Source organism: Rattus norvegicus, chromosome 10, assembly GCF_021556685.1.
Source record: "Rattus norvegicus strain SHRSP/BbbUtx chromosome 10, alternate assembly SHRSP_T2T, whole genome shotgun sequence".
Taxonomy (NCBI): domain Eukaryota; kingdom Metazoa; phylum Chordata; class Mammalia; order Rodentia; family Muridae; genus Rattus; species Rattus norvegicus.
The window spans coordinates 29,781,678-29,796,295 of NC_141543.1; the positions used below are offsets into that span (position 1 = coordinate 29,781,678).

Below are 14,618 nucleotides of genomic sequence, written 5' to 3' on the forward strand. Positions count from 1 at the left end.
ATGGTCCCCAGTGCCTTTATAGATCATAGGCATTAAAGTTGCTCTCAGCCACAGAAAGGGGCACCAACATAGTCTTAGTGGCAGCACAAGTCAAATATATCAACATAGCCTCAGGCAACATCACAGACCGTATGTATTCTCACTGTTTTCAATGGTTACACAGGACACAGACATCAATACAGCCCCCTGATGTAGTCAGATCATGAACTAGTATATGACTCTAGGCTTCACAACAGGCCACAGACACCATACCCTGATGTTACTTATGTTGTGACAAGGACTTAAAGAGTATACTACAGGCCAATAAAAATATGGGGGCAGGTTTCTAATATAGTAAAACAAGTTGAAAGAAACACCAACATGTCTCTTCCCCATAAAACACATGTAAAGTACATCTGAGGACACAGTTAGATGCCTTCTTAAACCTGGACAAAAGGATCTGAGAAACTAGAACAGTTTTGTTTAGTCATCTTAATCATAGATATCCATTCTCCAAAAATGAAAGAAAATGGATATGTATTAATTAAGCCACCTATTTAGTCCTTATTATAAGTATTTTATTGTGTATTTTTCAATCTTTGTTTATGGGAAGTATTGTGGTCTCCTTGTCTAATTGATTTTGGTGTTATTATTGGCTACATAGAGTGAGTTTGGGAGTATGCCTGTGTTTCTATTTTTCAAGCACTCTAAAATTATATCCTCAAAACAATAGGCTCAAAAAAAATAAAATATCTAGATATAAACATAACCAAGGAGGTGAAAGATGCCTACAATGAAAACTATCTGAAGAAAGAGATTGATAAAGATACTATAAAATAACCAGGGAGGGAAAAGAACTACACAATGAATTTTTTTTAAATTTCTGAAGAAAGAGAATGATAAATATACTAGAAAAATAGAAAGCTACCCCATGCTAACGGAATGGTAAAATTAATACTGAGAAAAATGTCTATTCTATCATTGTGCCATGACATTCTACTGATACAATACAATCCCAATAATTCATCAGTGTCATTCTCCCACAAAATAAAACTTATTCTAAAATTCATTCACAAGTGACCCTGGATATCAAAATGATTCCTGAGTAAAAAGAATAATCCTGAGGGGTCATCATTTCAGATTTGAAATTATATTACATACTCAGTATTAAAAACAATAATAATGGCACTAAACTGATCATTAGACAATCGGAATAAAAGAGAGGTACTAAATAGGATACACTAAATAGAGCCATCTCATACTAGACAAATAAAGAATATATCAAAACATACACTTCAGAAAAGATTGTATCGTCATCAAATGATACCGGAAAAACTGGATACCCACATATAGAAAATTAAATTATAAAACTTATATAAAATTATCTCCAAATGGATCAAGACCCCAATGTGAAACCTGAAACATGAACTGTAGATTGTTATCTTTATGAGGTGAAGGCAAGCAGAATATAAGACAAGGCCTGTGGTTGGGCAGTGAAAATGTAAGGTGGGGACAGAATTTTTGTAAGGTGGAAGAGAGGAGAAAGGGAGGAAAAGAACCAAGACGGTGGCAGAGAAGGACAATCCAGATCCATGTGGCCTTAAATGGCCACAGGTAGTTATGAATACTCTTAAGGGGTGGATTTTTATAGGACAATTTTTCTTATCTATGTGGGCAGTTTATATCATTATCAATTGGTTATGAGTTAATTGTGTGAATGTTTTATGGATTGAGAATTTAAGTTACAAATTTGATTGCTAAATTACAAGATTAATGAATTTTTATTTTAACCATTAACTCAGGGTTGTGACTATAACCACAGGGGGTGGATGCTGGGAATGTAAGCGGAGTCCTCAGCCAGAGAGTTGTAAGAGGGCAGCTGCTGCCTGGCCTCAGATAGTAGCCAGCAGCAGTGTGGGATGGAGATTGGGAGCTTTAGCAGGTGAGATGCTTTGCTGATTAAGAAGAAAATGCTCCGCAGATGCCATGTGGTAAACCAGAGCTGGTACTGGTAAGGGATAGTGAGATCCTTTTTATAAATATTTACCACAACAATGAAACTTCTAGAGGAAATGTTAAGGAGCATCCTCTAAGACACAAGTACAGAAGAGGACTTTCTGAATTGGACTCGCCCTTCCCTGGAAGTGAAGTTACAACTGACAATGGGGAGCCCATGCAACTAAAATCTGTTGCACAGTTATGGAAACAACCAACTTTATGAAGAGGAAGAACACCTAGTGAAAGATAAATTTTGCTAGTGCACATCTGACAGAAGAGTAATAACCTCATTAAGAATATAACTTATATGACAGAGGGGTAATTCATCATTATGAAAATAACTTCTTTAAAAAGGCAAAAGGACAAAGTCCCATTCAAAAAAAGTGTCCTACAGAATTCTGAAGGGAAATAAAAACAGCTTAAGAAATAGATCAAAACTTTACATCATTTCTAACATTGGGGGAAATGTTAAATATCAAAACAGCTCTGAGATTTTATATTCCTCCAGTCAGAAATGCAAAGATTAAAAAAAGAAGAAGAAGAAGAACTGAGCACTCATTCACTGTTGTTGAAGGTGGTCCACCCACTCTGAAAATCAGTATGGAAAAGCTTGAAAAAATCTGAAAAAATAATCTACGATATTAGTCAAGTGTACAGCCCTTCATCCGATGCCCAAAGAACTAACTGACATACTCCACAGACTTGCTCTGCTGTGTTCATTATTCCTGGTAACAATAGCTAGAAAATAGAAACAACCTAAAATACCATTTTACTGAGGAGTAAATAATGAAAATGAGATACATATATACTCTGAAAACACTATCCATCTGTAAGAAACTTGAATCATGAAATTTTTATATAAATGGGTAGAACTAGAAAAGATCATATGGAGTGATTGTACACATGTAACATCATTTGTTCTCTGTCATCTGAGGTACACATTTTCTAAACTTTAGATAGGAATATATTACTTGCAGTAATCATAGAAAAATAAAATGGTACCGTGTGGGGACCACTTGAGAGGAGAATAAGAGGATATAATTTATATGAAGGAGGAAAAAAATTGGATCCTATGCCCAATTGAAGAATTATAGGCAACTTAGGTTTGCTGAGAATAGGAGACTTAGTCTTTCCCAGGTGTTAACTTCCTAACTGGTTTCTCAAATGCAAGTTGTCAAGCCTGAAATCATACATATTCAAGCAATATTAAACAGACTCATCAGGTTGCATTTATGATTATGTGTACAAGATAGTAAAGTATGTGTGTGTAAAATAGTAAAGTGAAAGGGGAAATGCATTAGAAAGAGACCAAGGGGGGACATTGTTGGTGTTGAACAATGTGTGTGTGTGTGTGTGTGTGTATACATTAATAAAAATGTATACATTCTTAAGTGACAAAATGAGAGCATATGGCCATTATCTATAGGAATTAAATACATCATGATCTAAGATTATAGCATATTAATTAAGAATATTATGTATATGCCATGAGTAGTCTACTATCCAAGACAGTCTTCCATTCTTCTGCCATCTCTCTGACCAGCTGCAACAGACTTGTCGATCCTGAATCATACAGACCTGCTCATCCAGAAACATACAGCCAAAAGATAGTCATCAAAGGCCTGTCACACTAAGACAATCAAGGTTAACCCCCTTCCCAATAAAACATTAAACAGAGAAATAATGAAAATAATCATCATTTTGAATGAAATAGACCTAACAGAAATCTATAGAATATTTCACCCAAACACAAAAGAATATACCTTCTTTTCAGCAATTCATAGGGTTTTCCTCTAAACTTGACCATACAGTCAATCACAATGCTAGCATTCAATAGATGTAAGAAAATTGGAATAGCACCTATATCTTGCCAGATTACCATATATTAAAGCTGGTCTTCAGCAACATCAGAATCATCAGCCCACACACTTATGGAAATTGAACAACTCTCTACTCAATGATCTTTGGTCAGGTTAAAGAAAAAATAAAGACTTTCTAGAATTCATGAAAATGAAGGCACAATATCCACAAATTTATGGGACACAGTTAAACCAGTGCTAAGAGAAAAGCCCACAGCATTAACTGCCTTGTGAAGAAATTAGAGTCTCATACTAGCAATTAAAAAGTACACTGGAAAGCTCTAGAGAAAAAGAAGCAAGCATTCCAAGAAGGAGTAGAAGGTAGAAAATAATTAAAATCAGGTCTGAAATCAATCAGATAGAAACAATACAAAGAACCAATGAAACAAAGTGCTGGTGCTTTGAGAAATATAGATGGAAACAACATAGTAAAACCCTTAGCCAAATGAACCAAAAGACAGAGAGACAGTATACAAATAAACAAAATCAGAAATGAAAAGGGAGACATAACAATAGACACTGGAAATTTAAATAATCATTAGGTCTTACTTTAAAGCCTGTATCCTCTATTTTAGTCCCGGCAGTTTTATTTAGACAGTAACAATCCATAATTTTTGACTGTGGCATGGCAAACCCATCTCTCCACTTGATGCCCTGTCTTTCTAATGGGGGTAACTCTATGAGTTCCCACTCCCTACTGTGGGACATTACTTCTAAGGTCTTTTATTTGAATCCTGAGTCTCTGGTCCCAGGTCTCTGGTACATTCTAGAGGGTCCGCTGGCCTCCTACCTCCTAAGGCTGCATATTTCCATTCTTCTGCTGGCCCCCAGGGATTCTCTCCTATCTCCCCCAATATCTGATCATGTTCCCCTTTCCCTCCGCCTCCCTTCTGCCACCCTGGCTCTTGCCTCCCTCTGGCTCCTTTGATTGTTTCTTCTCCCTCCCAAGTGGGATTAAAACATCCTTACTTGAGCCCTTCTGCTTGTTAATTTTCTTCAGTTCTGTGGATTGTATCCTAGGTATTCTGTATTTTTTGTCTAATATTCACCTACTAGTACATAGCATGCATGTCCTTTTGGGTCTGCATTACCTCACTTAGCATGGTATTTTTTAGTTCCATCCATTTGTCTACAAAACTCATGATGTCATCATTCTTAATAGCTGAATAGTATTTCATTGTATAAATGAACCACATTTTCTGTACCCATTCTTCATTGGTAGGACATGTGGGTTGTTTCTATCTTGTGACTATCAAAAATAATACCACTATGGACAAAGTGGATCATGTGTCCTGTAGAATGCTCGGCCATCTTTTGGGTTTGTGCCCAATAGTGGTATAGCTAGGTCTTTACGGAGATCTACTTCAAGTTTTCTAGGAAACCTGCAGAGAAAGACAATCCAATGACCAGCTCAACTTGGTATGCATCTCAAGGGGAGTCTCCAAGGCCTGACATTATTACTGAAACTATGGTGTGCTTATAGTCACATGATTTTTATGTATGTCCTCAGAGAGGCCAAACCATCAGCTTACACAGACAAATACAGATTCTTACAACCAACCATTGGACTGAAATCAGGGACTGCTGTGTTTGAATTAGGGAAAAGCTGGAAGAACCTGAAGAGGAGAGCAAAAACAATAGAAGTCTCAACTAACCCAGACCCTTGAGATCTCTGAAACACTGAGCTACCAACCCAGAAGCATACAGGAGCTGGTCCAAGGCCCCCAACACATATATAGCCAAGGACTGCTTGGTCCAGCATCAGTGGGAGAAATACCTAACCCTGAGGAGAATTGAGGCCCCAGGAAATAGGAGGGCTAGAGGGGGAAACATCCTCTTGGAGGGAGGGAGGAGCAATGGGATACAGAACTGTCAAAGGGAAGACTGGCAATGTCTGGACTATTTTAAAAAAGTAATGTAAAAATAAATAAATAAAGTTTTAAAAGCCTATATTCCACAATGTTGGAAAAATCTTAATGAAATGGATGGTTTTCTAGATAAATAACACTTACCAAAGGTTAATCAAGATCAGGTAAACTATTTAAACATCCTCATAACCTCTAAGAAAATAGAAGAAGTCATCAAAATTCTACCAACCAACAAAAGTTCAGAGCCAGATTTTTTAGTGCGGAATTCTGCCAGATTTTCAAAAATAAGCTAATATCAATACTCCTCAAACTAATCCACAAAATAAAAAAAGGAGGAACACTGCCAAACTCATTCTTTAATACCACAGGCACCCTGATACCTAAACCACACAATTAAACCACACAAAGATTCAACAAAGAAAGAGAATTGATGGATTTCTTTTATGAGCATTGATGGAAAAATACCCAATAAAGTACTCACAAACCAAAACCAGGAACACATCAAAAACACATCCATCATGATGAAGTAGGATTCAACTAAGGTATGCATGGATGGTTCAATATATGAAAATTCTATCAACTTAGTCCATTATAGAAAGAAACAGAAAAAAATATAAATGTTTATCTCATTAGATGCAGAAAAAATCCTTATGACAAAATCCAACATCCCTTCATGAAAAAAATATTAGGGAGATCAGGGATATAATCCACATTCTTAAACATAATCAAATTAATAAACAGACACCAAGTCAATAGCTGACATCAAGCTAAATGAAGAGAAACTTAAGGCAATCCCACTAAACCCAGAGACAAGACAAGGCTGCCTGTGACCTCCTTATCTATTCAATAAAGTACTTGAAGTTTTAGCTAGAGCAGTAAGACAACTAAAGGAAAACAAGGAGGTAGAAATTGGGAAAGGAATCAAAGTATTGCTATTTGTAGATAATATGGTAGTATTTACAAGCAATTCTACTAGAGAATTCCTACAACTGGAAAACAGCCTCAGCAAAGTGGCTGGATACAAAATTAACACATAGAAATCGGAATCAGTATCCCTCCTTGATACAAATGATAATGTGGCAAAGAAATGAAGGAAACAACATCCTTTTCTGTAGCTATGAATAATTTAAAATGTCTTGGTATAACTCTAACCAGCTGTTGTAGTAAATAATAAAGCAAAATGCACCAACCTACAATATTGTCAACACCAGTGGGCCACATGGCATCTGCAGGACATTTTCATCTCAAATCAGCAAAACATCTCTACCTGACTCGCTAAATTCCCAATTTCCATCCCACAGCCGCCATCCATCGAGTTCCCAAGGCAGCTCTTTGTTACACCAATCCCATACCGAGACCTCCGATCTCACAGCTGTCTTGTGGACTCTGCTCACATTCTCAGCATCTGTCCCCGGTGGTTATAGTCACAACTCCCAGTAACCTGTCAAAATCAAAACTCAATAAGCTTCTAATCTAGATATCAGGGTCTCACATAGCTGCGCCCCGACGGACCCTTATAGAGACATTTGAGACAGCAAGTCACGTAGGGCAATGCCCCAAGCCCCTCCTCCACATATGTGGACATGACTACGGGTTACACAGGATCAAGACAATGGCCCAAGCTTCTCCTCCGCGGGTGAAGATGTGACCACAAGTCAAGAAGGCTCAAGACAGATCAGTTGTAGAAGCAGGACCACACCCCTGGATAAGAAGATGAAATCTTCCCAAGTTCAGTCCAAACCAATAGGAAGTACCTGCTATCAGACACTGACCCGTCCAAAACCTGTATTTAAGTGTCATTATCAGAATTAAAGGTGTGCAGGAATTATTCCATTGTCTGAGAGCTTCTGTCATATGAGCTGTAACGAATGGACTTTCAACTTTAAATAACCCCCCAACATTGTTGAATCCATTTTGTGAGTGAAGAAAAAATTGTAAATTAAGATTATGTTATATATTGTTTCCTTCAAGACCAGGAAGGGCCTAGAGACTCTTATCTATGACTATTTTATTTAATATATACATGGAAGACCTATATCATATGTCAGAGAATTGGGCAAACAGAATATTTCCAATATGCACTTGAAATGGGCAATTTCGAAATCTGTTTCTAGGCTCTAAAATAAAGGGCAAATTCATTTGCTTATGAATACCTCAGGCTACAGAGTGCCTGAAAATTTCTAACCCCCTTGTTATAAAGTTCTATCCTCAATAGCAAATGAATGGATTCATAAGAAAAAATTCTTTTGAGAGTAGTATGTATTCAGGGATAGGACAGCCCAAAATAATACGAGCATATAATCACTTGAAATTAAGTTGAAAGGAAAAAGATAGTATCTTATGCACACACATTGTAGATTGAAGGTCTTTAGAAACCTTCACTTAGATATGACTAGTTATCATTTAAAAATTCTTTATTTTAAACATTAAAGGGGAATGCTAGAAGGATGAGACAGGAGTGGGTAGGTGGGTGGGGAGCACTCTCTTAGAAGTAAAAGGGAGGGAAATGGGGTGCAGATTAATTGGGGGAGACAGGGAAGGGAGATAATATTTAAAATGCAAAGAAAATGGTTAATAAATAAAAATTAAAATAATGCAACCCTCAATAAATAATAACTCATGCTGTAACATAACATTTCATATTTCATTAATATTTTCTGTTATCTACAATAAAATAGTACAAAAGTAAAAAGAGATAAAATAGATAAATTTACTATCACTATACATTGCCAGTTTATCTAATAATTGAATAAAATACATAAACTTCAGCCATCTCATCCCAGGTGATTCTCTGAGCTCTGGTTCTGTTTTGAATCTTAGTTTTTACCAAGTGTTAATGTTGCCCTGTCTCACTTGTTGTAAAATATTCTGCCGCATTTCTATTGCTTGCTGAAGTTGTCAGATTCTATATTTTCCCTGCAGTGTTTCACTCAGACTTAATGAAAATTAACCTCACAGTCAAAATAAAAATGAAGTTAATGAAAGGAATGCAGAAGGTAATAACTGTGTAGGAAACGGATCCCATCCCTAAGACAATCAGTGTCAAAGCCTTGATCATGGTATCACTTGATGATACAGCATCATAAACAAGGCTGAAGTAAAGATATCAGAGCCCCAGTAACTGTGTCAGAAAGAAATGCAGGTGTGGAGTGTCTATAAGACCCATCAGATTCTCCTCAGAAGGTCATGTTTTGTCATCACATTTCAGAATCTGATATAAAAATAACAGCATTTCAGAGCATAAAAGATAAGGCTGAAGCATGCACTGGAATCCAAACACTTTCTGTATAATGCAGAAATCTTGCCAGGGAAAGTATTTCCATTCTCATAGAGTAACCAGGGGTAGATCAGTAAGTATGTGGAGTCCTCATTAGTGAAACTATTTTGTTAGAATTTTTCACATTCTTTTTCGTCCTTTCTTCAAATTCCCTGTTTGTACTTAAGCCCGTATGACAGCCAATAGTTTTAGGTCTATCATGATTCAATATATGTGCATTAGTGAAGTGAATTCACTGGGCAACTAAGTTGCATAATAGGCTTTGTGGATAAACAGGCCTGGCTTGCAACTCTTCAATTGCTGCCTCAATGTGGCAGCCTCTATGTCTACCAACTTTTGGTATACTTATTTACATTCGTAATTGTGTAAACAAAGAAAATCCACCATTAACATGTAAGATACAGTAATAATAAACCCATGGCTTGTAAAGAGTAAAAGAAAATCCACAACTGAAATTAGGGTATATCAATAATATCACTTTTCTAAATACAACTCTCCTTTTATCCAACAAAGATAATAGATGCACAAAAATATAAATAATAATAATCCTTTTCTTACCATACACTCAGAAAAATTAATTTTTGGGAATAAAATAATTTGAAATTATTTGGCATGATTATGTACAATGGCTTTCAAAATTTCCTACATCTATTAAATGAATGTTATCATATTTTAACAAAGGTAACTTCAATGGCAATATGTCTTTGATGACATTCCAGACGAAATATGAATTTTTTAATTTTATTTTTTGGATATTTTATGTATTTACATTTAAAATGTTATCCCCTTTCTCCCTCTCCCATACCCCCTCCTCCAGCAAAGTGGCTGGATATAAAAATAACTCAAACAAATCAGTGCCTTCCTCTAGTCAAAAGATAAACAGGCAGAGAAAGAAATTAGGAAATATACACCCTTCACAACAGTCAAAAATAATATAAAATGCCTTGGGATGACTATAACTAAGCAAGTGAAAGATTTGTATGTCAAGAACTTCAAGTCTCTGAAGAAAGAAATTGAAGATCTCAAAAAATAGAAAGATTTCCCATGCTGATAGATTGGCAGGAATAATGAAGCAAAAATGGCCATCTTGCCCAAAGCAATCTACAGATTCAATGTAATCCAAATCAAAATTGCAACTCAATTCTTCATAGAGTTAGAAAGAGCAATTTGCAAATTCATTTGGAATAACAAAAACCCAGGATAGCAAAAACTATTCTTAACAATTAAAGAACTACTGGGGGAATCGCCATTCCGGACCTCAAGCTGCATTGCAGAGCAACCATCATAAAACTGCACTGTATTGGTACAGAGTCAGGTGGATGGAATGGAATAGAATTGAAGACCCAGAAATGAACCCACACACACCTATGGTCACTTGATCTTTGACAAAGGAGCTTTTTTCCAATAGGAAAAAAGACAGCATTTTCATCATATGGTACTGTTTCAACAGGAGGTCAACATGTAGAAGAATGCAAATCGATCCACTTTTACCTCCTTGTATGAAGTTCAAATCCAAGTACTTCAAATACCTCCATATAAAACCAGATACACCGAAAGTAATAGAACAGAAAATGGGGAAGAGCCTCAAACACATAGGCAAAGGGAAAATTTTTTCTGAACAAAAAAACCAATGGCTTATGCTGTAAGATCAAGAATCAACAAATTTGACCTCATAAAATTGCAAAGCTTCTGTAAGGCCAAGGACACTGTCAATAGGACAAAACAGCAACCAACAGATTGGAAAAAGGTCTTTACCATTCGCACACAAAATATATGGTTTATATCTAATATACACAAAGAACTCAAGAAGTTAGAGTCCAGGCAAATGGATGGAACTAGAAAATATTATCCTGAGTGAGATAACCCAGTCACAAAAGAATACACATGGTATGCACTCACTGATAAGGGGATATTAACCCAAAAAGCTCACAATACCTAAGATACAATTCACAGACCACATGACCACATGAAGCTCAAGAAAAAGGAAGAGGAAAATGTGGATGCTTCATTCCTTCCTAGAAGGGAGAGCAAAATACTCATGGGATGAAATACAGGGACAACGAGTGGAGCAGGGACTGAAGAAAAGGTCATCCAGAGACTGCCCCACCTGATATCCTTCCCATATGCATCCACCAAACTCAGTCACTATTGCTGATGCCAAGAAGTGCTTGCTAAGAGGAGCCAGATGTGCTTGTCTCCTGAGAGGCTCTGTAAGAACCCTACTGTTACAGATGAGGATGCTTGCAGCTAACCATTGGACTGAACAAGGGAACCAAAATGGAGGAGTGAGAGAAATGACTGAAGAAGTTGAAGGGGTTTTCAACCCCATAGAAAGAACAACAATATCAAAACAACCAGATCCCACCAGAGCTCCCAGGATCTAAGCCACCAACCAAAGAGTACACATAGAGGGACCCATGGCTCCAGCCACATATACGGCAAAGGATGGCCTTGTCCATCGTCAATAGGAGCTGAATCCCTTGATCGTGTGTAGGCTTGTTTCTTCAATATAGGGGAATGCCAGGGTGTTGAGGTTGGAGTAGTTGGGTGGGAGTGGGAACATGCTCATGAAGAGTGGGATGGGGGATGGGAGGGTAGGGAAAGGAGATAACATTTGAAAAATAAATACATAAAATATCCAGTAAAAAATTAGAAGCAGGGTACTGGAAAAATGGTAAAATAGTAAAATTCCCTTCAATTGAAACTCAATTTTCTGAAGTATAGCTATATTCCATAATTATTTGTCTATGTGTAGTTATTCCTTTATTTACTTTTTACCATCATACCTTAGTCATGGTTCTCCTTTCACAACTCATCTCAATTCTCACTACCATCTCAACTCCCACCCAATGTTACGGTCTCTGTCTAAAAAACAAACAGCATGAAACAAGCAACAAGCAACGAAAACAGCAACAAACACAGGAACAGCCCCCCAAAACCCAAATTGGGATATAGAAGCAAAAGACTAGGAGTATAAAAATTGCCAAGTACAGAGCAAAACCTTATACAAGTTCATAAATACTTATGAGTTCCTCTTCTGTTGACCAACTACTCCAAGACATGGGGCCCCCCTGCCCTACAGTCTTGATATATCCAGTGACAATTCACTGGAGAAAATTGATTTTGATTCTTATCCCCCGCTCTGCTAGAGAGAGAGAGAGAGAGAGAGAGAGAGAGAGAGAGAGAGAGAGAGAGAGAGAGAGAGAGAGAGAGCTGGGAACCCATTTTGCTTGAACTTGTGTAGATCTTGGGAATGGTGCCACAGTCCGTGTGAATTCCTGTGTGTATTAGCCCTGTCATGTCTGAAGACAGCTTTTTTTTGAGATATCTATTAACTGGGCCTCTTCATTTTTGCATTTCCTCTCCCACAGAGATTCTTGTCCCTTGACGGTGAGTGTTTTGATAGTGACATCACATTTAGGATTGGGTTCTCTGATTTCTGCAGAGCATCCAGTAATGGATCCATGCATGATTTTTCATCTTTCTCAAAAATGTTTCTCGGATGTGAACTGAGGAAGATACTGATCTACCTGTACAGTAGTAGTATGTCACTAGGAGTCATTTTATTGCTATGTTCCTTTAGCAAAATAATATTCTCGTGTTTTTCCTAAGACACATGACATATTCAATCACAGGTCCTCGAACCCTCTTTAGCAGGTTCATGCAAAGGTTCCATTTTGTGGAGTGGGTCTTAAATACAATTTAAAAAATAGTACATCACTTCTGTCACCTTTGTGCTAATATTGAAGCAGGATAGCTTGCAGGCACATCACTGCATTGAGCCATGGGGTCTGTTGGTGACTGATATTAGTAATTACTTTTTATCTCCAGTAGTGTACAGAGTATCTTCCAGTACCACCAATGCTACACATTTGTAGGGGTACTTACAGTTACTCACCAACTCTACTTCCCATTATTAATGACATTATTAGGTGTTGCCTACAGCAATAGGGCCTTACCATTCAGGTTGTTTAAAGCAGCTCATGACCTTGGCAATAGCTTCTGGTGTGATGTCTGGGGAGTTGCTTTACCCAAGGGCTCAACCAGAGTAACCCAATCAAGGAACTGGAGGTTTCACTCGGTGACATGATACATCTAGTTTGGGAATTGTCTCCTTATTATTTAGTGTCTCAATTTAGAATATTTTAACATATTTACAAATTTAGGAAGCTTCTACAGTAGTAGATCTTTTAAACAATATGTTCCTTCTTAAAAATGTGCAGTTTTCCATAAGGAAAGCCATATATGATCTAATTAACTGCATTCTTTTATTGTATTCTTCAAAAGATTCCACATAGTTACATTGACTAGGAACAAAGATAATGCTTTCATAAAACACAAAGTCTGTTAAAGATAATTTTTTGGATATTTTATGTATTTACATTTCAAATGTTATCCCCTGTCCTCCCTCTCCCATGTTGAAGATATTTTTCACCTCTCCTTACGTGAGGTGTAAGTAGCAGAAGAGATAGTTCAAGTGTTCATGTATCTCTTTTGTTTAATTATTGGATGGATTATCTAGAAATAAATTTTATTTCATTTTTGGGTAGAAACAAAATATGAACCCTACATGCCATGTTGTTTTTCAAGTAATTGATGTAAGTATAATTATGCATAAGATCATGATAAACCCTAATATTTAGATGAAACTTTGTAGGATCTTAACCATTATACACACTTATGGAAGGCTTTCTGAGGATTGTATTGGGGCCATAATTAGTCTTTGTAGTATTCACTTCCTGTTTTCCTATGACTTCTGGGTATTATAATTATCTATGTCAGTCTATGCTGAGGTATATCTTCCATGATTAAAATCTAAGCTGTTAGTTTCATACATACTATACTAGAGCTACAACATTCTATAGAATTTTTAAGTATAGCCTTTATCAAATATTTTACATATTTTTTTTCTAAAATATCACTTCAACTTTTTTTCCTATTTGTAATAGGGCTAAATTGCTACAAGCAAGTCTCTCTTTGTGTCTGTCTGTTTGTCGGATTTTCCTAATTGCATATCAACTCCTACTTTTAGTGGTGTGACTTTACACTAATTAGAAGAGCTCTTTCCTCATACATAAGTACAGATCTCATTTTAATTTAGATAATGACTTCTCCTTATTTTTATTAAATATACAGTGCCCTTTATTCTGGGTGAAAATTAGGAGTACTTTATTTTTATTTAAATGCAGTAAGATTTCTTTCACACAGAATAGTCTGTGTCAGATGAGGTCAGTGATTATACATGGTCTGAATAAGGAGAAGAGACCCATTTATATTTTCTTCTTGATTCTCTGTGAAAATTCACTCTTCATAGTTCTATTATGGGATGCGTGCTGTTTAAATCCTATTAGGTAAAATAAGAGTTTTGAGGTTGATGATCTATAATTCAGTAAATTACTAAATTCAATTAGACTCATGTGTCAACACCTAATTAAGAAGGTCATCAATTCAACAAAAATTCATGTTAGCATCTTCATTGTATTATTAACAACCTCTTGAACAACTACTCTTGAGTCTGCAGGTTCGTCCTGGAATACAGGCTTAGAGAAAAGTATCTAATCCCAGATTAATTTACTAAAACTTTTCTTTTACATAAAACATATTGACTTCAAATAGACTTTGTACACTATTAGAATT

General features: G+C 36.5%; 1 long non-coding RNA gene across 1 annotated transcript in view; it reads right to left on the minus strand.

Annotated features, from left to right (window-relative positions):
• The window catches only part of LOC108352072 (uncharacterized), a 107,158-nt gene that overhangs the window by 7,618 nt on the left and 84,922 nt on the right, over positions 1–14,618 (minus strand). The window contains exon 4 of the long non-coding RNA XR_015632379.1: positions 7,057–7,145. This is a non-coding gene — a long non-coding RNA (uncharacterized LOC108352072). The remainder of the gene's footprint in view (positions 1–7,056; positions 7,146–14,618) is intronic.